Source organism: Mus caroli, chromosome 6, assembly GCF_900094665.2.
Source record: "Mus caroli chromosome 6, CAROLI_EIJ_v1.1, whole genome shotgun sequence".
Classification (NCBI taxonomy): domain Eukaryota; kingdom Metazoa; phylum Chordata; class Mammalia; order Rodentia; family Muridae; genus Mus; species Mus caroli.
The window spans coordinates 142451459-142475672 of NC_034575.1; the positions used below are offsets into that span (position 1 = coordinate 142451459).

General features: G+C 43.6%; 1 protein-coding gene across 6 annotated transcripts in view; it reads right to left on the bottom strand.

Moving 5' to 3' along the window:
• The window catches only part of Sox5 (SRY-box 5), a 938356-nt gene that overhangs the window by 814068 nt on the left and 100074 nt on the right, over positions 1–24214 (bottom strand). The window contains exon 1 of one of the 6 annotated variants that reach the window (XM_029478847.1): positions 14917–15309. The exons of the other annotated variants lie outside the window; for them this stretch is intronic. The gene's annotated coding sequence lies outside the window, so the exon portion shown is untranslated. Of the gene's footprint in view, positions 1–14916; positions 15310–24214 lie in introns of those variants that run through there. 6 annotated transcript variants of the gene reach the window in all.

Here is a 24214-nt window from a genome sequence, read left to right on the forward strand (position 1 = left end):
AGGAAGGAAGGAAGGAAGGAAGGAAGGAAGAAAGAAAGAAAGAAAGAAAGAAAGAAAGAAAGAAAGAAAGAAAGAAAGAAAGAAAGAAAGGAAGGAAAGAAAGAGCAACAACAGCTTTCCCCCCAAAACTCTAGCTCTGCCAGTCTTCCTCCACTCAGGAAATAACACTACACAGACCCCAGTTTCTTCCCAGAAACCTCCATATTCATTTCATCTTGTCTTATCATTAATTAATTGTTCACTTATCCCCATCACACCCTCTGCCTTCATCAGAAGAAGGATTTCAACTTACTGCTGTCACTCCCTGACTTCTGCTTCTATTTCCCCAGGAAGAGGTGTGTGAAACATGCATAAGAACACAGCCAGGCCCTTTCTTGCAAACGTCCAATAGCTGACCATCACACTTAGGAAAAAACTCCATGGCAACCTATCTGAATCCTTCTCAAGTCTTCTTCCTCCGGGACTCCAGGCATAGCCATCTTCACTGGGTCCGGCCACAGCCTGGCACTGGCTCTTCGCTCAGGGATGCTGCACCAGCTGGTCCTTCTGCCTGATAGGTTTTCTCCGTGATCTTCCAGTGTCTGGCGCCTTCTTGTTATTCTAAAATGGCCATTAAGCCTCTCTTCGTTACATCAGCCTATTCTGACTCTTAACACCATACTTATTGCTAGCTGACATTACCTTGAATCTGTGTGATGTTTGTGCTGCTTCCCTCTGAGACTTTGCTAGAAACAGGAATCTCTGCATGGCTCCCTGGTGACTGTACCCAGAAGCACTAGAGGCAAGGGTTAGGGGCCTGGCCCCTCAGGGCTGCTCAGCCAATGCTCATCCAATAAGTTCACTCTCAGAGCATCAGGGAAGTAGCATTCTATCATCTCACCCAAAACCTGACGGTGCTCTTTGGGACATTTTGAGGAACTCTGAAGAGTATCCTTAAGTATAACTAACAGCGAGCACTCCACTCCTCCTACCCAATCACACTGGTCTCTCAGCCTTCAATGCAGCGTCTGCAGGCACGTCCTCTGACCCCAACACCCTCTGTGCAAAGCCATAATCATGAAAACATATTCAGGTTTAGAGGGCCAAGCCCAGCTGCTTTCTTTTGACACACCGGGGGCAGGATAATTACTGTGTATTTTCTCTGTGCCCACAACATTTTGCTCCTTAATGAAACCTCCTCTGACACAGAGTATCATAGTGAAGTTTCCCCAAGTTGGTTCCTCCCAGCATGGGATCCAGGAAGAATATGTAAAATTCACATTCACTCAGGGAACTCTGTGAAATGCTGCCCCTGCTTGGAGAGCTACAATATATCTACAGTAGCCAGTCTGAAAATGCAACAGACACAATTTAAGGTTTGGTTACTTCATCTTACATATTTATATTATTTGAGCACAAAGTACTCAACCACCTTGTTAGGTAGTTAACTTTAGAAAGATTAGAGGATGTTAGGACTGGAGCCTTCTCCTCACATACAGATTCTAAAGGCAAGGATTGGAGCTATGAAACTGATTAGCAGTCAGAGAAATGGGGCCTGGGTGGTATCTTATGTCCCTGGGAGGAGATGACATCCATGGCCTGTCCACAGAGCCATTCATTGTTAACGATCTATGAACTAATACATCTGCCTCCATTTTTCCACATTTGAAGTTAAGTATTGCAACTTCATAGGATTAACACAGAGCATAAGAATGGCACAGTGCCAGGGCCTTGGCAGCCACACTGTAAACAACACGTGTCTCGAAATAATACAGATTTCTATGATTTTTGGAGTCCAGTGAAATCAGCAACCTCGGGTGCTCCCTTAGGAATCTCAAAGATGGCTGGAGAAGTTATCCTGCAATTGGAATGCTTTGGTCAGAATGTGGCCTGAACACATCCTCTCAGGAACTCATGGTACCCTTCCTACAGTTGGAGACAGGGCAGCACCACACCCCTCCTACAGCTGGAGATAGGGCAACACCACACCCCTCCTACAGCTGGAGACAGGGCAGCAGCACCACACCCCTCCTACTGCTGGAGCTGTTGGCTGGCCTTGACTACTGAAGAGTTACAAGCTTACAACTCCTTATCCAGGGCCCCACAAGGAATACTCCCTGAATTGCTTGACACTGGATTCTTTCAGTACTTCACCACCAAGACCCACTCCACCGGATGTCATGGCTAGACAGCATAATCACTTTAGAAAGTAGCTCTGCAAGCAATGTTTTCTGAATTTAAAAATTAAATACATAAAGGTTAAAGCATGGGTCTGGGAAAACCCTCTAGTCCAACACGCCTCTCCCCCACCTGCCAGTTCATTGCAAAGGTGGTCCACAGGTGCTAAAGGAGTCAGAGCAGGAAGAGGCCTCTTGGGACTGGCCACTTATGGCAACTCCCTGGGGGGTGGGGGGAGAGGGTTCTTCATTGAAGGGACTCAAATGAGGACCTTCATGGGGTGGCCACTTCACTTTTGGCTTTTTCTAAAATCATCTGAATTTAAAATAAAACCAGTGAAAAGAATTTTAAGAGCTCATCAAGGCCATCCCCCTGCCTGCTGGAATCGTTTTTCTATCATTTTATTTTATTTTATTTTATTTTCTATCTTCAGGTTCAATGTTGAAGTGTGAAAGCTCAGGCTGCAAGAGAAATTGGTGGGTTAGAGGGCAGAGACGCTTTGGGGGGAAAAAGAGAAAGCAAAAGAGAAATCTGAGGATAAAGGAATCTCTGCCCTCCCAATTAACCTTACGGAAGACCTCAGAATTCCCAAGGCAACCTTGAGTCTACCTGCCTTTCTTTTGTTTTCAGACCCGGAATTTTCCCCGAGACTAATGTTAGAATCTAGCATATTCTTCCTTTGATTTATGAGAACATTCGGGGAATATAAGGTCATGAAAGCTAGAAGGACCAGCTGGCTTCAACGCAAAGTAATTAAATAGAAAGTCTTAAAAAACTTAGAGCTCTTCCCAGGCTGGTTTCGAAAGGAGGTTAAATTTATTTCTCTTTGTTTCTGAAGGTACCTTCTTCTTTTTATGTTTAAAATATTTATTCTAGATGTACATGGCCCTTACCCCGAGGAAAAGAGTGGACCTAACTCACGAAGGCCACAATACAATGGGAATGACTTCTCTGCATTTGTGGTTAAAACTATTGGTGGACAGCCTTCTTTCAGGAAACTGTGGTTGGAGTAATTAGGTAACCGTAACTGCCTGGTTGGTACCTCAGCAAAGCAGAGGACTGGTTTTTTTTTCCCCTCTAAAAAATATAATAAAATAAAAGGTCACTGTAATCTGAAATAACTAATCACACACGCCCCCTCAAAACCCACCCGAGCTGATTTCTTAAGAAGTTAAGCAAAAACGCATGCTTAAGTGGCTCTGTGCTACACATGAAAGCAATCTGCTCTGAGTGTCGCTAAGCTGCAGGCTTATAAGTTAATCATATATTAGGCAAAATACCCAAGCCAGGCATTACACCGTTCTATTTATTTTTCAATTCTATAAATTGTACTCCGTAACACCTAACAGACCAGATCCCACTCAGAAAAACCTCTCCAGTTCTAGGTCTTATAATTTCTCTGTAGTAAGCATGTTCACACACTCCTGGCTAGTTGCTCTGTGCAAAATGAGGGCTTGAAGCTCTTCTTCCTGCAGGTGTGATTCCCAAGCTCAGGCATTCAAGGAGCCCAGAAACAGAGCCAGTTTCTGGCTTAGTGGACATGCCAGGCAGTGAAGGGGAAAGCAAGCCACAGCAGCTTAGAAGGCAATCAAGAGCCAACTGTGTGTGGCTTCTGCTCACACAGAACCAAGGCCCACTTTTAACAGAGTGGCTTCAGGTGCGACTAACTACTCCCTCGGTCTCTGCATTATCCTGATCCAGAGTGAGGAGCCATCTTTGCTTTTCTGTATGTTGGGTGTTTCCACTTTCCAGGATGATACAGATAGGCAAGAGAAACAATGTTGCTGTTTCCACTTTCCAGGATGATACAGATAGGCGAGAGAAACAAGGTTGCCAATGTGCTTGTCTCCAAATGAAACCACCCGGTCATCAAACTCATCTAATCCCTGTTGTCAGGTTTGCTAGCTGCTAAGAACACCTCGACCTTCTCTCCTGTTACAGTTTCCTCATTCACCCCCTTGTTTGATTAATTGGGCCCAGAATCCTTTGTGTTTGTGCCAAAACACACCTGCTTAGGCATTCTGTGCATAAACTTGAACTATTGGAAAACCGTGCTCTGATGTCTAGGATTTAAAAAATTCTGGTGAGGAGAGAATGGAAATTGTCATGTGTTTTAAACAAGGTCTGAAACATTCTAAAGGCCACCTAGCACTGGTTTCATAGTAAGCCTTCTTAAGCCAGTGACTTGCAGGTAAGGAGTAAGTCAGACTCAACCCTGTGTTCATCAAACATCAAAAGAGCATGCACATACACCTCTCCCCAAGAAATCAGACACTGTTTCCCAATCTTGCCCTCAACCCTCACTGTTCACTGAGGTCCCTTCCCCAGGCATATAAGCCTGTGGCAGGCTGTGGTATTTTATAGAATAATCTCATATTCCATTGTAACAGTGACCCATGGATCCTTCTAACTTTCCGCTTAAGAATTCACACTAGGTCTGGAGACATAGCACAGCAATTAGGAGCATAAACTAGTCTTCTAGAGGGCTCAAGTTCAGTCCAGCTTCCAGCATCGTGCTAAGCAGATGAAGCAAACCTCTCACTTCAGCTCCAGGGAAAATCCGACTCCTTCTTCAGGCGTCACACACAGACACACAGACACACACACAGAGGCACACACAGACACAGACACTAGCTATGAATGAGACGCCAAAATCCAAGACTATTCTGGGTGGTAACTATACTATGAAGAGACTCAAGGAAACAAGATTTCTCAGTCATATTAGGAAAGGAGTCTGGTGTGGTCCTCGCCTCTGATCCTGCACCCAGGAGGCCGGAGCAGGAAGATCATTGACTCCAGGTCATTCTGAGGTATAGAGCAATTTCATAGCCAACCTGCAACCTGTGCATTCATAATAGACCTCAGAGAGAAGGGGGTGGGAAGGGAGAGAGAGAGAAAAAAAACAAAGACAGAGAGGAAAAGGGAGGGGTGGAAAGTGGCATAGAAAGGTGGCCATGCAAACTTAAGATGTAAAGGGTTAGAGACTTTTGTCTAATTTTCCTTCATAAAACACAACCACAGAACCCATGTTCAAAACAACATACCCCAAATACACACAAAGATTCTGAGGTTTGACATTTCCACCAAAACATCTCTAAAAATTACAGCACCTAGTTAAAATTGGGACTCTGCTGAGCCTGTGACCCCAAGAGGCTAAAAGATACACACACACACACACACAGGGGGGAGGAGGGGGCAGAGAGAGAGAGAGAGAGAGAGAGAGAGAGAGAGCGCAAACCTCCTTCTGTGACAGACAAGAAGCAGAGAGCCAGAGTATCAGGGTGTCCTTCAAGGGCAAAGAGAACATATCCCAGTGAACTGACTTCCTCCATTCCTCTATGGAGTCCCCATCTCATTTTTTCTTTCTCTTGTTGTTGCCCTTTGTTTTATTCCAATTTCTGTCATTGTAGCTTTTTTTGTTTGTTTGTTTGTTTGTTTTTGTTTTTCGAGACAGGGTTTCTCTGTATAGCCCTGGCTGTCCTGGCACTCACTTTGTAGACCAGGCTGGCCTCGAACTCAGAAATCCGCCTGCCTCTGCCTCCCGAGTGCTGGGATTAAAGGCGTGCACCACCATGCCTGGTGTGTCTTTTTTTTTTTTTTTTAAAGAGGGAATATTATTTTGAGACAAGTTTTTTAAGTAGCCCAGGCTTGTCCCAAACCCACTATGTAGCAGAGGCTGGCCTTTAACTCTGGACCTTGACTATACTTCCTGAGTGTTGATATTAAGGCAGGCACATTCCACCCTGCCCAGCTTAGTCTCCAGCTCTCAAAGGTTCTGGTACCTCCCCATGAGTGGTCACACTTTCAACCTAAGTTCTTTGGTGAAAATTCCAGATCCAAACCTCACGATGGAAACTAGTTTTTTAAACTGGTACCCGGCCAGTTCTTTATGTGTGATTCACTGCACAGCAAGCAGATGAGAGCAAGATTCCTCTAATCTAACTATGAAGGAGCTGAGGTGGCAATCAGCTGTGGGGTGCTAACTAGAAAAGATCCAGCAAGTGCCTTCCCTGTGCCCTTTGCCCTGTCTGCTCACGTGTGCACATGGGCTGGGCTGTCCTTTCCTGATTCTCACTTATTAGATAGAGCAACCACAAGGCAGAAGACACCTGTTAACACAAGGCAGAAGAAAACTCGCCTCATCTAAATAAAAATCAACTACAGGTGGGGCAATGTACTCAGCACATATGATCTCACAGAGAGAAAACACACCGTGTGTGTGTGTGTGTGTGTGTGTGTATGTGTGTGCGTGAAGGATTAGCCAACTTCGGACACATCTTAAAAGCTCCTTAGCTGCTTTGAAAAAATTTACAGTGACGTCCCTTAACTAGGCACTTAAGAAAATGATTTGGCTTTTGCTTTTTGCCAAATGCCATCCATTGTTTTAATGTCAGATAGGAAGCAGGCATTATTTATAGACTGAAATATAACGCTATTAAAACTCGCTCTTATATACAGCAACACTTCCCAATAGAGTTCTCAACACTACATTTTATAGCACAAATCACTGCATTCGATAACGGCGTATGAATGTTGTCTCCTTAATAGAGTACTGGAGGTGTGAGAAAGACTCCAAAAGCAGGCACTGCTCAAAGGAAAATCTAATTATGTCAATGCTGGATCTTTTTTTACCTTAACCTGAAAATTAATTTCTGTGACTAAACTTGTAAAACATACTTTGGGGGTTGGTTTGTGTCTTAGGTGTCTGTGGGTCACAGGAAACCTCTCCATGGAAGCTAGGGTTCAATATGAGTTTATTACAATGGACCCTGCTTTTGTGAATGCCAGACTGTGACATTTCAGTTAATCTGAGTCATTTTTTAAAAAGATTAACACTTCTTACTTGGGTATATACACACAACATTTTTAGGCTCACGAGGCTGTGTTCATAAGCCCCTGGATTTTTCTCTCTTGAGGAAATCCTGGCATTTGTAATTTAATGAGCACCAATCCTTACACTTTAGGTATAACAGGGCAGCTTCTGGTTTCCATAAATAAAAGAATTTTAAAATATCTGCGAACCTTCCTAGTAAACAGACAGAAAGGAAACAATAAGACAATGAGTACAAGCAGACTGTTATCCTGAAAGCCACAGAGTGATCCCTGCCATGCCACGCCCCCACACCACGCCCAGGCCAGGCCCCACCCACCCCACCCTGAAGTATTCACAAATACACAGAGAATGTTGGCTGTCAGCTGGCCTCATTTTATATTAGACCTAAGAATCAGTGAACTGATGAGCATCTCAGTCCATAAAGCGCTTGTGGCGCTGTCTTGAGCTTGAGCCTCAGAGCTCCCGTGAACAGGGCTGTGCATAGGGGCGCGAGCTCACTGCCTGAGCTCACATCAGCCCACTGAGACTCATAGGCAAGGAGCGACTGATGAGAGACCCCATCTCAAAAACCAAAGTGCGTGATGCCTGTCGACTTGTCACTGAAGTCTTCTCCTGCATGTGGCAGACTGGAGACTTGATCTGTGGAAAGAGGAGATAAGCCACACCACCTATTCACCAAGGAGACTGGTGCTGATGTCTACCTGGGCGTCTTATTTTAACTATTTTGGGGGGCTTTTTGGGGGGGAAGGACACTGAGCCAAAAAATGGAGAAAAGAACTAACTGGGCATCTGCAGGTCAGGTTTGCTTGGGCACCCCTATTCTGTCTTGCTACTGTAATTCATGAAGGTGCCATTATGGGAGAAAAATGGAAGGTTCCATATTGACTTAAGAGGACAGTTTTATTGATTTTCCTCTTGCTTTACCTCAGCTACCTATAATGTACCTTGATAGTGTGTGTGTGTGTGACATGCAGCTTGAACAGAGCATGTAGATCAGTAAGAGAGATTTCCAGAAGCCTAAGTACCCATGCATTAAACGCACTCCTCCTCCTCCTCCTCCTCCTCCTCCTCCTCTTTCTCCTCCTCCTCTATAGGATGGCCCAGACACATGTGCTTGGAACCTTCCCAAGTTTGTAAGTCACTGCCATGAATATGTAATGTAAACAAATCCACTTCGGGGTGAAGGTTTCCTGTGGCTCCTGGCTCCTGGTTTGTTGACCTCACTGCTTCTGGGTCTCTGATGAGGTGTGACAAAAGTGGGGAGCACGTGGATGGAAGGGGGCAGATGGGTGATGGATGGTACAGGCACAGAGAAAGATGGAGTGATGTACCATTTCCTCCTGCAAGGGCGAGCCTCCAGTGAGCTAAAAGCCTCCCTTGAGGAGCCACCTCCACAAGGTCCTGTGACTTTCCAACGGCTCGGCCAGCTGGGGATTCAGCATCAGCACACGGACCTTTGAGGAACATTTAAGGTCAAATCCAGCCTGCAGGCAAGATAAAGAGTCTGCCCCCGCGCAACGGGAAAGGGTAAGAGGGGCACCTGAATACAGTCAAAGCAAGGCTTGTGTGGTAAGGAATTGTCGCAGCGAAATCCATTAATATGCACAACTAATCGTTCAGCCGTAATTTTAGAAAAGAACCTGTCCCAGTTTTGATTCTTGTCATTGTTATAAAATACCATAATGAAAGCAACTTAGAGACCAAAGGATCTGTTTCAGAGCAAGGCCATATTCCAGCCAATCAGGGAACCTGCCCTGAAGCAGCTAGCCACGCCCACAGTGAGGAGCAGAAAAAGAATGAGCACTTGTGCGCTCTCTCATGTTCGGTTTGCTTAATCCTCTCTTATAAAGTCCTGCATCCAAACTAAGGGAATGGTGTGCCCACATTTGGGCTGTGTTGCAGTGATACTAGAATGTGTCAAGCTGACAAGTGGACCAACTGCTTCGTGCCCTATGTCTTCACTAAATAAAATGCAATCAGGGAACAGCTAACATCGGCTCCAGTTGGCAGCAGCCTAGAAATCCAGAATTGATGTTGGAGAGACTGCTCAATGCTTAAGAACATGAATGGCTCTTGCGGAGAACCTGAGTTTTGTTCCCAGAACTCCCACTGGGCAGCTCACAGCTGCCTGTAACTCTAGTTCCTGGGCATCTGATGCCCTCTTCTGGCCTCCCTGGGCACTGCACTCACATGCACCTGCACAGACACACACCGAGATATACATAACTAAAAAGTAAATACATCTTTAAATTTAAAAGACCTACTATTGTCAACCCTGCCCTGGGCCTTGTGACTCAGTGCTTGAATTTAAAATTGCTACATGATTCTCATGCATATTACAGATTGGGTAACACCAGTCTAATTATTTAGAGATAACTTAATGAAGTCAGGCTATGACTTTCACTGTATTATTCATTGGAATTCTAGAACATCCTAACTTAGCAGAATTTGTCTGTTTAAGTAAAATTATCTCTCAGTGCACACCATTTTAGACTTCCAATCATAATAACATGAACGGGCTGAAAGAAGGCTCAGGCAACAGAACGGCCACAAGCATGAGGACCTGAGATCAATTCCCAGAACCCACATGAAAAAGTGGGGCATATCAGTGCACACATGTAATCCCAGCAGGGCATAGCACTGTACACATGTAATCCCAGCAGGGCATATGAGTGCACACATGTAATCCCAGCAGGGCATAGCACTGTACACATGTAATCCCAGCAGGGCATAGCAGTGCACACATATAATCCCAGCAGGGATAGCAGTGTACACATGNTACACATGTAATCCCAGCAGGGCATAGCAGTGCACACATATAATCCCAGCAGGGATAGCAGTGTACACATGTAATCCCAGCAGGGCATAGCAGTGTACACATGTAATCCCAGCTGGGATAGTAGTGTACACATGTAATCCCAGCGGGGCATAGCAGTGTACACATGTAATTCCAGTGGAGCATGGCAATGTGCACATGTAATCCCAGTGGAGCATGGCAGTGTGCACTTGAATGTCCCAGCACTGGGAAGGTAGAGACAGATGGTACCTGGGATAAATGGTCACTTATCCCAGTGAGGCCATTAAGAGGCCACGTCCCTACAAAACAAGGTAGATGGCCCTGAGTAATAGTAACACTTCAAGTTAACTTCCGACCACAACACACGTGCACACACAAGTGCATGCATGTGCACCTGCTCACATATGTGTGCCCTCCACAGGCATATGCACAATATACTCACACAAATAATAATAATTAATAACATGAACCTTTAAAAGAGACCTTTTATAGAATGCTGGTGTCAGTTCCTATGAGGCAAAGCCCACAAAGCCACAAACCAAAAACATTCAGCTAGTAACTGTTGCTCTCTCCTTTTCTTCTCCCCAGTCCTTCTCAAGTCACTGCCCTTAGAGAAACAGGAAGTGGTAAGGGCCTTATCTCGGCATCTTGGTGTACTGATGGTAACTTGCTTTCCCAGCTGTGAATTCCCAGTTTCTTTCACCATCCAATGACTAAAGGATGTTCCCACATGACAGTGCATTCCCAGAAGCCTAATGAGGTCATGCTGCACACTCCAGAACAAAGCCTTGATTTCTAGACTGGATTGTAGGCATTATAATGGGTAGAGTCTAGATACTTCTTAGCAAACTGTCTCTGTGTTTATGTGTCTCTCCAAGGAAGTTCTAGTCACAGGATGTTTCTTTTGTTCAAACCTCTTCTGGTTCTCTGGCTTAAAGCAATGCTGGGTACCCACAATGCCCTTTGTGGGTTTCACTGTTCTCAGCTAACAGGAAAAAGGATGACATCACAGGCCTGGGGATTGGATCTGGGTTCTGAGAACCTTGAAGAGCCAGGGAAGTGATAAAGACATCAGTGGATCAGGCTACCACAGAAAGCCTGTGCCTAGAGCATCATTTTACTTCTGAGGCAGCTCACGTAAGGATGGCTCCTCCAGTCCACATGACCAAGAATGAATGCTCCAGATCTGTATGTCAGCTGCACCTTATGGCTTCTCATTTTTCTGAACTATAAAAGGAGGTTTTTGTTTTTGTTTTTCAAGAATGTAGCCAACTGCTGAGGACAGAAAAAAATAAATGAAGTCAATACCTGAAGATATACTAATCTTTAGTTTTCAAACATTTGATATCATGTCTTACATGATCACAGAATTAAAGCAAAGGAAGAGTGAACTGAGATGGATAGATAGATAGATAGATAGATAGACAGACAGAATTCTGGATCCTATATGTCATGAAGTAAGCAAGAGAAGCACGTGGCAGTGCATTGTGGCAAAGGAGTGTCTCATCTCAGAGGCTATCTCTATTGATATCAGAGAGGGGTAATGGTATGAAATGACACTGGCTGGCCTGCCCTGTCACCTCTCTCACAGTGCTGGTGGCAGCAAAGAAGCTTAATCAATGCAACAGAAGTGACATTTTGCAGTCAAATTAAATTAAGTGGAAAGGAAAAGGAAAATCTGAGGTCCATCCTAAAGGCTGGTCCTCTTACCACCCAGGTCATCTCCATGGAAACTAACCCTCTCTGCAGAAAGCATGTCCAGTGGACTACACTGGTATCTGACACCACGTCCTGTGGCTTCCCAAAAGCTTACCCTATAAGTAACAAGGGGAGCTTCTCCCAACCCAGCAGCAGAATGACGGGGAATCTGACCACCAGCCAACCACAGAGATAGTCAACTTCTGACACCGTGGGCCTAACAAATGGGCAAGTGTAGGGCAGAGCCAGCTAAGGGGGTGGTGTTCAAACTGCCATCTTCTCAGAGTTGCCTTTACTTGGGCTGTAAACCTTCCTGGACCCTTTGCACTCTGAGGGATAACCTGTCTAATATTAGGACTGACATTTGTGAGTTCTCCTCGACTCTGGTGCCGCCTCTGAGGTGACTTCCCATCCTCGTGAGGTGTGTGACAAGCCAGGAACATTAAGAGCTGTAAGGGTGAGTCCTCACTGGCAAAAGCGAGACAGCAGCAGCTGAAAGTTGTTCTGGGGGAGTTTCCTCCACACACATTCTGGAAGTCTGGCGTCTACCTGGTAAAACGCAGCTTGTCCAAACTGTCACTCTTGTATTTAGTGTCCTCTACTAAGTGACCAGACAACTACAGAAAGAAAAGGGAAATATTATTTTTTTTTTAGAGAACAATTGGTTACATGGCTGGCATGCCCCAAGCCAATCTGTAAGGCCATTAAAAAATGGTCCAGAGGGTTTTTTCATCAAATACACTAATTTTGGATTTTGCCACCATAGCTGCCAACGTGAAAAGATAGAACCCACAATATAAGATATAAAACATACCAGCCCATGTCTATCTTACACAAGAGAGCTGGAAAGAAAATGGTTTGGTGTGAGGTGGGTTTCCACTGGTGGCTATGAAGCCACGAGTCATGATATTCCGCCCCTGATAGAACAGCAATAGGCATGAGTCAACTGGCATCGGGAAATAATGGCTCCTCTTGGTGGGTGACATGCTCACAGCGTCACGCCAGCAACTGTGCTTGACTGGGGTTCCACCACAAGCTCTCATCTCCTTTTCTGCAGCACTAATTTGATTTGGCTTGGGTGCCTTGTACTACGATGACCTCAGCTGGGGCTGGGGAGGGGCTCAGTGAGTAAGGAGCTCCTTTTGCAAGCAGAGGTTCAGAGTGTCTTCCCCAGAGCCCATGTTAAGAAGACAAGAGGCGTGTGTGATGTTGTGTGTTGTGAAGCCAGCACAGGGATGGCAGACAGTTGGCTGGTCAGGGGCTTCTGCAGGGAGAGGCGATTGTTGCCAAACTGGACAACACAAATTCACTTCTATGTGATAGAGGGAGGTGACTGACATGTGCAAACTTCCTCTAACTCTGTAAGTACATTCTGACATGTGCATGCCCATACACATACACTGACATGTGCATTCACACACACACACACACACACACACACACACACACACACACACTGACATGTGCATTCACACACACATGCACACACACACACACACACACACACACACAGCACAGCACACATTGGAACAAAGATAGCTGTAAGCTCTCTATAATTAAGGGCGAGAGAGACACTCAGCAGGAAAAGCATTTGCTGCTCTTGGAGAAGACTCAGCTTTGGTCCCCAGCACCCGCATGGCAGGTAACAACGGCTTATAGTTCTAGTTTTAGGGAATCTGATGTTCTCTTTGGCCCTCTCTACAGAGAGGTTGCTGTACATGCATGGTGCACATAAACTTATGAATATAATGAAAATACATAATAGATCAATCAATCATGGGGGTCTGTTTTAAAATGTGTTTAAATTTTGTTTGAAATTCCTTCCCATTTTTTTTTTTTTTTGCTTTCCAATCTTACCACAGCATTGTCTATTTAAATCCATATTTGAGCCAGGTATGGTGGCTCACATCTATGATACAAGCACTCAGGGACCAAGTTTAGGACCACCCTGGGCCACATTGTAAGCTCCAGATCAGCCTAGTCTATGGGACAAGGCTCTTTCAATAAAATAATAATAATAATGATAATAATAATAATAATAATAAGATGATGATGATAAAGCTGTGTTTGTTTTCCTTTGAAATATGTGCCTGTCTTTTATCCAGGGAAGCATGGAAGAGGGTCACAAATCAGAAGTGTCTGGCTAGGTCTCCACTCTAAGACACCACACTCACCATTGACAGTGCATGGCTGGATTTAAACATTGACAGACAGGAAGGGCTGCAGCCGAGGTTCAGAATTCACCACCACCAAGGAGACAGTGAGGAGCCTTAGAAGTCACTGTGTCATATTTACTTTGGAAATTGCCATTATAACTGAAATTCAGTTTGACAGCCTGGTTTTAAACTTCTAAACGCTTAGAGATGTTATCTACCTAATAAACTTGTGGCTTTATAAACCCACAAGGCTCCCGTGATAGCATCTTATTTGAAAAAGGTGTGAGCCTGCCAGGTGTAAGGAAGCATTTGTGATCTCCGGATTGGTGAACCGCAAAGTGCCGATCTATTTTCAGAGATTACAGGGAAGGCACCGGTGCCACTGGTTAAGATAGCAAACTGATTTCTTCAATAAACGAGTGCTTCGTTCGCTCACCACAATTTTCTAAAATTGCCCTTTTGATCTGAGGCGTCCAATCCTGCCACAGTGTAAGTTTTTATTTTGGAACACCGAAATCTATAGTGTCAGTATACACACACACACACACACACACACACACACACACACACACTATTTTTTCTTTTCTTTACATGACTAGAAACACAAACCCTTCTCTCTTGCTTTACTTCATGAAAGGGAAAGAGTTTTTTTTTCTTTTTTTTTTCCTCCTCACAATTATTTTTTTATTATGTATTTTCCTCAATTACATTTCCAATGCTATCCCAAAAGTCTCCCATACCCCCCCCTTCCCTACCCACCCATTCCCATTCTTTTGGCCCTGGCATTCCCCTGTATTGGGGCATATAAAGTTTGCAAGTCCAATGGGCCTCTCGGGAAAGAGTTTCTTTACACATATTTTTGTGTTTGTTAACATTTTGAAAGAAACAGAATCTTAGTCAATGATTTGAAATTGTGTGAATTTAAAAAGACATTGACAAATGAGGATCACTGTCCTTCTAGCCATGCACTAATCAAAGAATGCTTCCAACTTAGCGAATCTATTCTAAAAGAGATCCAAGAACTTTCCCTCTGTGCACACATGTGCGTATGAGCACTCGTTTGCACCCCTGAATACAGACAGAAGCATCAGAACCCCAGAGCCGGTGTCACAGAGTGATTGCGAGCTCGGGAACCAAACCGGTGCCCTCTGTAGGAGTGGTCTGTGCTCTTCCCGGCTGAGACATTCCTCCAGCCCTGATGTTTACATCTTTAGATTCCCCCTGATAGAATTTGGACTCTGTTCCCTGGGAAATGATGAAACATCAACACATACAGAAGAATATCAAAGGCACCAGGACGACGGCTAAGTAATACTTGCTGTTTGACTGTGGGAGCCACCTGCAAACAGCGCTTAGGAAACAGAGACAGGATCGTGGTGTCAGCTGGGTAGTTGGCCTAGACTGAACTGGAGAGATCCTGCTTCTTTAAAAGACCCTGTCACAGGAAATCATGAGGAGAGAAATAAAGAAAGACAGTCAATGCCAACTCCAAGCCTGCATGAGCACATGCATATATGTGCCTACACACACACACACACACACACACACACACACTTTTACCAATTTGGGCTGTGGGTATTTATCAGTGTTGGAGTTCTTGCCTAGTATGTGTGAACCCATAGGTTCTATCCTTTCTTTGATGCTTAACACAACAACAACAACAACAATCCCTGCAGAGTATGTTTGTGTGTGCGTATGATTTCTGAATGTCAGTGTGTGCACACTCACACTGATATTCAGTGTTTGTACATGTGTTTGTATTGATTCTTCTACTATTAGCCTATTGCTTTTAGTAGAAGATATTATTTTCAGAACATAACTGTATGGATAGGTTCTCACTTAACCAGTGATTATAGAAAAACAAAGACAATTAAAAAAATTAAAGTGCAGAGAACTACTTGTCCCAGTTCCACAACTGGTCAACGTGCTTGCAACTTAGCTGCCACTTCAACAAGAATTCTGAATGAAGACAGTGTTGGGCGTGGACCATTTCCAGCTTTCTGGCTGGTTGAGCACAGAATGGGGATGGATGGCTGCAATGCTGATAGAGCTGGTTAGAGATGCTGCTACTGGTACCAAGGATCCAGCTGGGCACACAGATGAGGATGGTGTCAAGGATACATGGATGACTAGGGTGCTGCCTGTCATTCACTGTGTTGCACTGTGCTGTGGATCTTGTATCTCATTTAACACTCAACTATACTTCTGTGGGGCAGACACTCTGCACATTTCTCTTCTGTATGAGAGGTGCAGAACTGAAGGCCCATCACTACTTTGTCAGGAATTACACATGGACTCTCTGACCTCAGAACTCCCAAGCCTACCTTTGGATGTGTTTGAGTCTCATGGTGATAAGAATACCCGGCCTGCACTCACTGGTGATTGTGCAACAGGCACTGTCTCTTTAAACATTATTTTATTTTCTCATCTACTGCTGTGGAGCAAGGTGTGGTGTATTCCAATTTTGGATTTTGTTCCCGTTGAGTTTTTGTTGTTTTCTTCTTTGTTTACTTTTGAGATCAGTGTCACTCTGTAACTCTGCCTGGCCTGGAACTCCATGAAACCATCCTGCCTGAGCTTCCTAAGCACTGGGATGTCAAGAGCAAGCCACCACATCCATCTTGAGTCTAACTCTCAGAGAAGATGGCAGTAACAGGAGCCCAGAGACCAGGCTGACTGCAGATCTCCTTTCAGCACAATGGTCAGAGAAGGGGAGGGATGCTGATGAAAGCCAGGCAGCCTAAACAGAAATGATGTTAGCCAGGAGCCAAATGAACTTAGGAGGCAGATGATTGGACAAAAAGCACCCAAAAGTCTACCAAGTTTTTAAAAGTACTACAACACGTCTGTGATTAGAAATTACTTCTTGACCACTAGAAATAACTCCAAATAACCTCTACAGAAGGCACAGTACACAGAGCTGTGGAAGACGCAGTCATGGCAGCTGTCCATCCGGTGGGTAACCATAACCTCATGTTGTCCACTTGTGCAAGGCCACTTGTGCAAGGGTTACACTTAGTGTAATAACACCAGTCTCATTGTGCTGCACTTCAGGAAAATGCCGTGGGTTTTGTTGTGTCTGCACCTTGGGTCTTTCTGTTTTCATAACTTAGGGAGCGAGAGTAAGAGCAGAAGGAGGGGAGGACTGAAATACAGCCAATAATTTAGGGATTCGACAGGGTTGTGCTTAAACTTCTCTAAGTAAACATTTTAGAGCCACCCATAGGTGATGGAAATTCATTAATTAGCGTATTATCTCAGCCCTCTGAAGATCAGTGCATGGACACAATTTTGTAGGACACACACTGGTCTGAAACAACAGTGGAGTCTTCTGGACAGAGAGAACGGAAGTCTCTATACTTCAACATGTTGTGGAAGTTTCCAAAACCCTACATTCTTCACTCAGGTCTTCCTCCTGTGCCAACTTTAGGACGGTTAATCCACTAACTCTCTAGAGAAAGCCCATTCCTTGGCTGGAATAAGAATTACCCAGAATCTAAAACAAACAAACAAACAAAACAAATCAAAACAAAGAACCAAACCAAACAAACAAACAAAAACCCACTCGGTGGGTGGGCCCCAAAGACTACTAAACCAAATTGTTTAAAGATGAAGTAAATATATATATATATATATATATATATATATATATATATATATATCCATTTGAAGTCACGGACTCAGATGGATCAAGACTACCACATGAATTCTTATTTCCACAAATCTTCTCTTTTCCCCCTCAAAATACACAGCAATTTGAAAGTGCATCCAAGGAAGTCAGTCTATTGGTGAACAGATTCTGACTATGAGAACTATCCAGAAAGTATTAGCATTACTCTTGAGTTCACAGACACCCACTGCCCCTTATATGTCTGCATCTTGATGACAAGGCACTGAAGCTAAAGGCAATGAAGCCAGCTCTCCCCTTTAAGAACAACACACACACACACACACACACACACATCTTCATCAAAGTCTGACACCAAATCACAACTGAACTCAAAACTCTAAAAAGCAGAAATTCACCACATATATCAGTTCTATCTATCTATCTATCTATCTATTTATTTATCCCTTCATTCAATAAGCAGGTAGGGCGCTCCAACTTCGTGTCAGATTCTGGGAAGCCCAGGAGGAATTTAGCAATGAACGTATCATCCATATACTAGACAGATGACAACTTGAGGAGGAAATATAGAAGCCAGTAACCAGAACTCAGCATATGGATCATGATGGAGCCCCATACAGCATGTACCCAGGATGTACCACAGATGCTGAACAGAGGGACAGGCTTGGGTGTTAGCTGAGTCAAGAAAGGAGGAAGGAAACTGTGGGCACAGAAAACAACAGGTGCAAAAGCCAAGAAAGGTATTGTATACCAGGGACCTCGCGGATACCACACCGTCTTCGGCAGAAGAGGGATTGGGGAGCTTGGACTTCACCCTTGATGTTAGAGCCCAGGATGGCTTTTCTGGAAAGATTTAACAGCTCAATTTGCATGTTGGAGAAGTCTCACCAGTAGAGTGGTTTTGAAAAGTTCAGCACTGAACACAAAAGGCATCAGATTGTGGACTCCAACCCGGAAGAGATGAGGAAGCAGCTTTTGTAGATATCTTCAAGGCTGTGGGGGACCTGGCTGCTCAGCAGATGGAGTGTGGAAGAGAACAAGATGTCCTGAGTTTCCAGGCTGGATGTGGTGAGGAAGAGTCAGACATGGCCTCTGTGTGGCATTGCTAAGGTCAAAGCCTGGATCTGAACTTTTTCTCTGTGTGTAAAACTGGACCATATTGTTTTATCCTCCTGGGTGTCTGCCATCATCAGAGAGATGCCTTCTTCAAAGGACATTATGAAGGTGGAATGAGCACCTGGACAATGTGTTATGTGCACGTGGATGCCTACAGCCTGTTAGCAACAGCCCTTGCAGACCTAGTGATGAGATCTACAGAGACATTGGTGGAGATGGTCTTTATCCATGAGTAGAAATGTTCACTGCCAAGGCTTGAGCCTGGCTATGTAAGAATGGCCCAGGTGTTATAAAACTCCAGGATTTACTCAGTTGCTCCCAGGTGAGAAGAGCTTAATCAAACGGCCCTCAAGATAGCTCTTGATGTGGGCTACCCTGTCTATTTTATTGTCTTATTTTTAATGCTTGGACACATCTGTCCCTCGGGGCTTGAAGCATCATCACATGTTCCATGGCTGTAGATGTCTTATTTAAAATATTAGTGCTTCCATCCATTTTCAGTTTTCCTCATATTTAAAGATTTTAAATGATGTTTCAAAAAATTAAGAGATTTTACACCTAGATTCACAATGCCTGGTTTATTTCTACCCAATTTTATCCTCGAAGGGGTCTTCTATTTCTGAACTGGCTCCTGTCTCTCATTCTAAAGTTCTCCTTTCTCATGGCTCTTTATATGGTATTGTTTTTCTCTCCCTACTTCATCTACTGTAGACTCGTGACCCTGTGATGCTTTGAACTGAACTCAAGGCATTAGAGATTCAAGTCTATATCTAAACAAATGGAGCCCTTTCTCAGATGCCCCAAGTCACTGTGGCTGTAGAAAAAAAAAAAAAAAAAACATTAAAGCAACACGGCAAAGTCCGGCAGACACAAGCAGCGTATGAACAGACATCTGTGTGGAATGAAGGAATCTGGTTTCACTTTGTAAAGTTTGCTGGGTGGGTGCTCAATACATTGTGCTAAGCCCTCAATTACAAATGCTGAGTATCCACAAGGGAGGAGAAACACTGCATACCAACTATCGTTCTCTCCATCGAGCTAACTGATTACAATTGGAGTTTCCTCAAAGGAGCTTGTTGGATAATTTGTCTCATTACTACTGAAAAGGAAATGGAAATCAAGGACTTGAGGGCAGGAAACAGTAAGCAAATATGATCAAAGGTTTACTGCATGAGATGTGGGTTTAGTGGAAAAATAATAAAAGGAGATTAATGTCACAGCAGATAAAATATAATCAAACTTTGAACTATTCATTAAGCTAATATGCTTTAAAATTGTAAGGCATATAAGTAACCATATGGGACGATTCTTAAAGCGTTGGGTGCAGATATCTTTCACTGGGAACCAAAGCACAAGCCATACAGACAGCCAACACGAAGTACCATTCATTGCTTTTCTTCTAATTCTAGGTTGAAATGTACTTTGAATTTGATTGCCCAACCACCCACATCTCTATCATATCATCCCTCAGCATCATTACATCATGTGCCGCAATCTTGTGAGAACAGTTAGCTAAAGATAGATCATCACATTCATAACAAAGGAGGCAGTTAAGAGCAACAAGCATGACCGGGAGAAGTAAATTTAGACTAAATTCCAAGAAAGAATGTTCAACAGAAAAGGACGGAGGGAGGCAAGAATCTTCTGAGACCAGTGGTAGAGATCAGAGGAACATGTAAACCCCTTAAGGATGGCTTTCCATTCCTGAGAGTGCTTTCTAGAGGACACCCAATAGTGAGCTAGGTGGGGGTGGGGGGGTGAGAACAGAAGCTCCCCCGTGACTTGGGAAGATTAGATTACATATGAAAAAGTGGATTGACTGGTTTCCTTATGTCATATAAAGATAGGATTTTTTTTTTCTTTCAAGTCAATCTCTTATGACAAGTATCAGGGGATCGTTTCATGGAAATCTATGGAACCCCCAACAATCAGAGTCCAAACCTCAAGTCTGACACCTCCCAGGTGAGGGACCTCAGCAGGATATGTGGCTTTCCAAGTCTCTGATTCATCAGCTGACAAGGAGCACAAGTAAGCCCGGGTTGCAGAGCTGGTAAAGTTGAAACATGGTGATATTGGTGAATATCATGTGATCAGCAGGCTCAGAGCACTGCCTGGGAGCAGCAAGGACTGAGTAGCTGGCAGGTACTGTTACTTGGTTTTAGCCTTCCCTTGAGTGAGACATGTTGCCCCATTACTACCACTCAGAATCCTTCCATTGAAAATCAAGTTTCACTCTAGTCCTCCAGAGAAAAATTACATTTTTTTAGGCCAGAACTTTCTCATACATGTGGCAAGAGATGTTGAGATACTTATTTCTTTCTTAACATTAATTCAGAGTCCATGAACACCCAGAGATCTGGGTCACTTGCCTTATGACACCCCTGACTTCTTTACTTTTTAAAGAAATACGAATTTCAAACCTCAATTAACCAGATGTAAAAAGAGTTAAGGTGTCCAAGCAACCATATCATATTTCTATTAATTTTTTTTGCTATCTAATTAGAAGTATATCTTTTCTCAGTGCTTGACAAGTAATACCAATATATATTATCTGGGCTTTCAATCTTAGTGCGGGCATTGTCATGTACAAAATCTAAGTTTTTCAAATATTAGGATGTCCTTATGTCTGTACCCAGAGCATCATTGTTTAAAGTGTTGCAGAGAGTAAAGATGTCCACAGTCTTTACAGGCTCTGTGCACTAAATTCATTCTTGGGCTCTGCTCATTTATTCTAAACATTAAACGGAGCAGAAGGGGTAAAGGACAGGCTGATCATTTAAGATGTTCCTAGAGGTCTGGTGAGTTAAGATATGAAGATTGAAACGTTGGGGTGTGTCACTGATGGAACAATACGAGTGTCTTGAGCTGTAACGTAGAAAGTCATAAATGAGCTAATTAAATGACAATAGTAGAGCTTTCACATACCAGTTATATCATCAAAAAAATTCTTCAGTAAGTTTATGCACTTTTAATAAGCACGAGCATTAGTCAGCTTAAAAAAAGACAAAAAGCAAGAACCGTGATGTGTTGATCGCCTATAGATCCAAACTAGACAAAACAAAGGCTCGTGAGTGCGTTTGTTCATTAATTCTTAAAAAGCCAGACTCTGAGTTGTTATCATGTCAACTGGCACCAGACCATACTCAATTTAGAGCAGTACAAAGTGGAGCCCAGAGTCTACAATGGTAGGGTTTTGATCACACTAATTAACAGCCATTTTGTTTAAAATAAACAGATACGAGTCTAATTGCCTTTTTTACATAAGAAAGAGACTATCTTAAAAGTTAAAAACATGCAAAAAGAAAGATCAGACAAACGCCACTCAGATAAGCAATGTGTGTGAAAGGGACTTGAGGAAGTCTGGGTTGCTCTGACTGACAGCCCTATGGAGCCAAGGAATTAAAGGCTTGCAAAGGTGAAAGGGACCCTGAGGTAAAGGACTACAATTACCCACCCTCCCACAACTCTCTTCACAAAGCTGCCTGTGCTCCACCTTTGTCTGCAATGGGCTGATCAAACTAATTAGCGCGGAACCACTCATTATAGGCCAATGATTTCTTGTACCCAGCATTCCTTGCCTGACGAGGAAGCAATGCAACTGAAAGGTCAAAGGTAGACTGCAGTCCAGACGTTGCCCTCATCTTGTGCTACAGCAAATGACCCTGTAGCTCAGTGGCCTCTCTCCTCAGGCTTCCAACAGGCTGTTATTAAAGGAAGTGCCTTGCGTTTGGCTCTGTGGATTCTCTTCTGATTGAAAAGCCACCAGTCAAGCTGACATGACCGAGAGTCTCATCTCCATAGTCTGTCAAAGGAACTCCCTGAAACCCAGAGAAGGCTGTAGTTTCCAGAGCTATCACAGGAGGTCTGCAGACTGCTGCCATTTACTTAAGAAATATACTGATATGACCTACAGGCATAATGTTATCTGTAACATAAACCCCAAACTGAGAAAGATTATTGAAAAACAGTAATTCCTGTGTGGACTGGCACTGGCCAGCTACTTGAATGACATGTCACTCAGGCTACAAATCAGAAAACCAATAATACCAGAGACAATCACTTAAAATCATTGCCCGGTTCTATGTGTTTTCCATTGTTCAGCTAATTAAGAAGAGGCTTGGTGTGTAGTCCTGTCTAGACTGGGGCTCACCATACAGCTTATAGCAATTATCCTGCCTCAGCCTCTCAAGGGCTGGAAGTACAAATTTCATATCCAGCCATTACCCGACTTAACCATTGCCAAAAAAACGAACGCCCTCCATTAGGTTTCTCATTGAACTTTGGCTTCTCAGCCATCTTCCTATAAAATGTGAGCACCCTTGTTACCAACTTCACTGTCTGTGGAGAGGGACTTTCCAACTCTCTGGAAAGTGAGTTGTAAAGTCATGCATGTGTTATCAGCATGAGCTATTATCTGCCTTCATGATCCACATATGCTATTAGTTGTATTCATAATAAAGCTGGTGATTTTAGCCCATGATACACTATTTCAACTTCATTGGTTTTCATGAGACAAAGCCTTGTGACATACCCTGAGGCAAGTTTGAGTTAACTATGTAGCCCAGGATGGTTTCAGACTCGTGGCCATCCCCCTGCCTCAACCTCCTGAGTGCTAGGATTACAGCTATGAGCTATTGTACCTAGGTTTATTGTGCTCCAAAGTTTGAAAGACAAACTCTCACGGATATAGATTACTGAGTAAAGATGGTATGAACATTTGTTTTTGTGAACTGAATGCCTAAGAGACATCAACTAGAAGGCCGATGTATCAGTTTGAATGTCGTTTTAAATATAAAACCAAACAATGAACTCTTCTCAATAGTTTTCCATACTATATACAGGTATGTTTTGCTTAACAGGCCTTGATTTGGTGAGGTCTATCAGACAGAAAGCCTTCTGGAACAACTTGCTTAATATAAAGAAACTTGGCTTATACACCAAGAGGATCTGTTATCTGTGTTGGTAACTTTAAATCCTGTTTTGCTTGCTCCATCTGGGTAACTCACTCTACAGAAAGTCACTTTAAATTGTGGTACCAATCTGTAAGAAGAATGAGAAGGGCTGGGGTGGTGGCTTGGTGGTAAAGAGCTTGCTCAGCAGGCATGAGGCCCTGAGCTTGAACCATAGCACTGGAAAAGAATATTAGACTGCTAGATCATAATTTCAAATGACTTCATGCTAAAAATTATTAATGAGAATCCTGCACAGACTAATTTATAGTGTCGTGAGCTTTCCTTTTATCTACTTTTAAAATTCTATGGCTCCTTTGAACTAAGAAACAGTGAGGGTGAGAATATGCTGGGGTTGGCCTGTGCTGCCAGGTACTCAAATGCTAACTTAATACTGGCTTCCAAGATCTGGTTGCCCCCAGTGAAGGGATCCTCACATACACCAAGTGATGCTATTTAAACCTTCTTCCCCAATTTAAAACTAAATGGTTAAAAAAAAAAAAAGGCTAGTGCCTGTGATTGGACAGTAGGGAGAGAAAGACAGGACTTGAAGATCGAGTGAGGAGTCTCAGGAAAGACCAAGGAGAGAAGGAAGAAGACCAAGAGAGGAGGAGGCAGCCATGAGAGGAGATAGACCAGGAGGAAGAGCAAGTGACAAGGGACTTATGGCTGGGGTGTCAGTTAGAATAGCTCCATGCCTGCCCAATCTAGGCTTACAGCTTGTAAATAAAATACCTGGATTGTGTATCTTTTGGCTACACTAGCTAGCTAGAATGTATCATTCATTTTGCAAGGATATGGCTTTCAGCAGGTCGTGAGCTTACCTAGCATGCACAGGGACTGGATCCTCAGCACTGAATAGTCTGAGCATAATGGCAC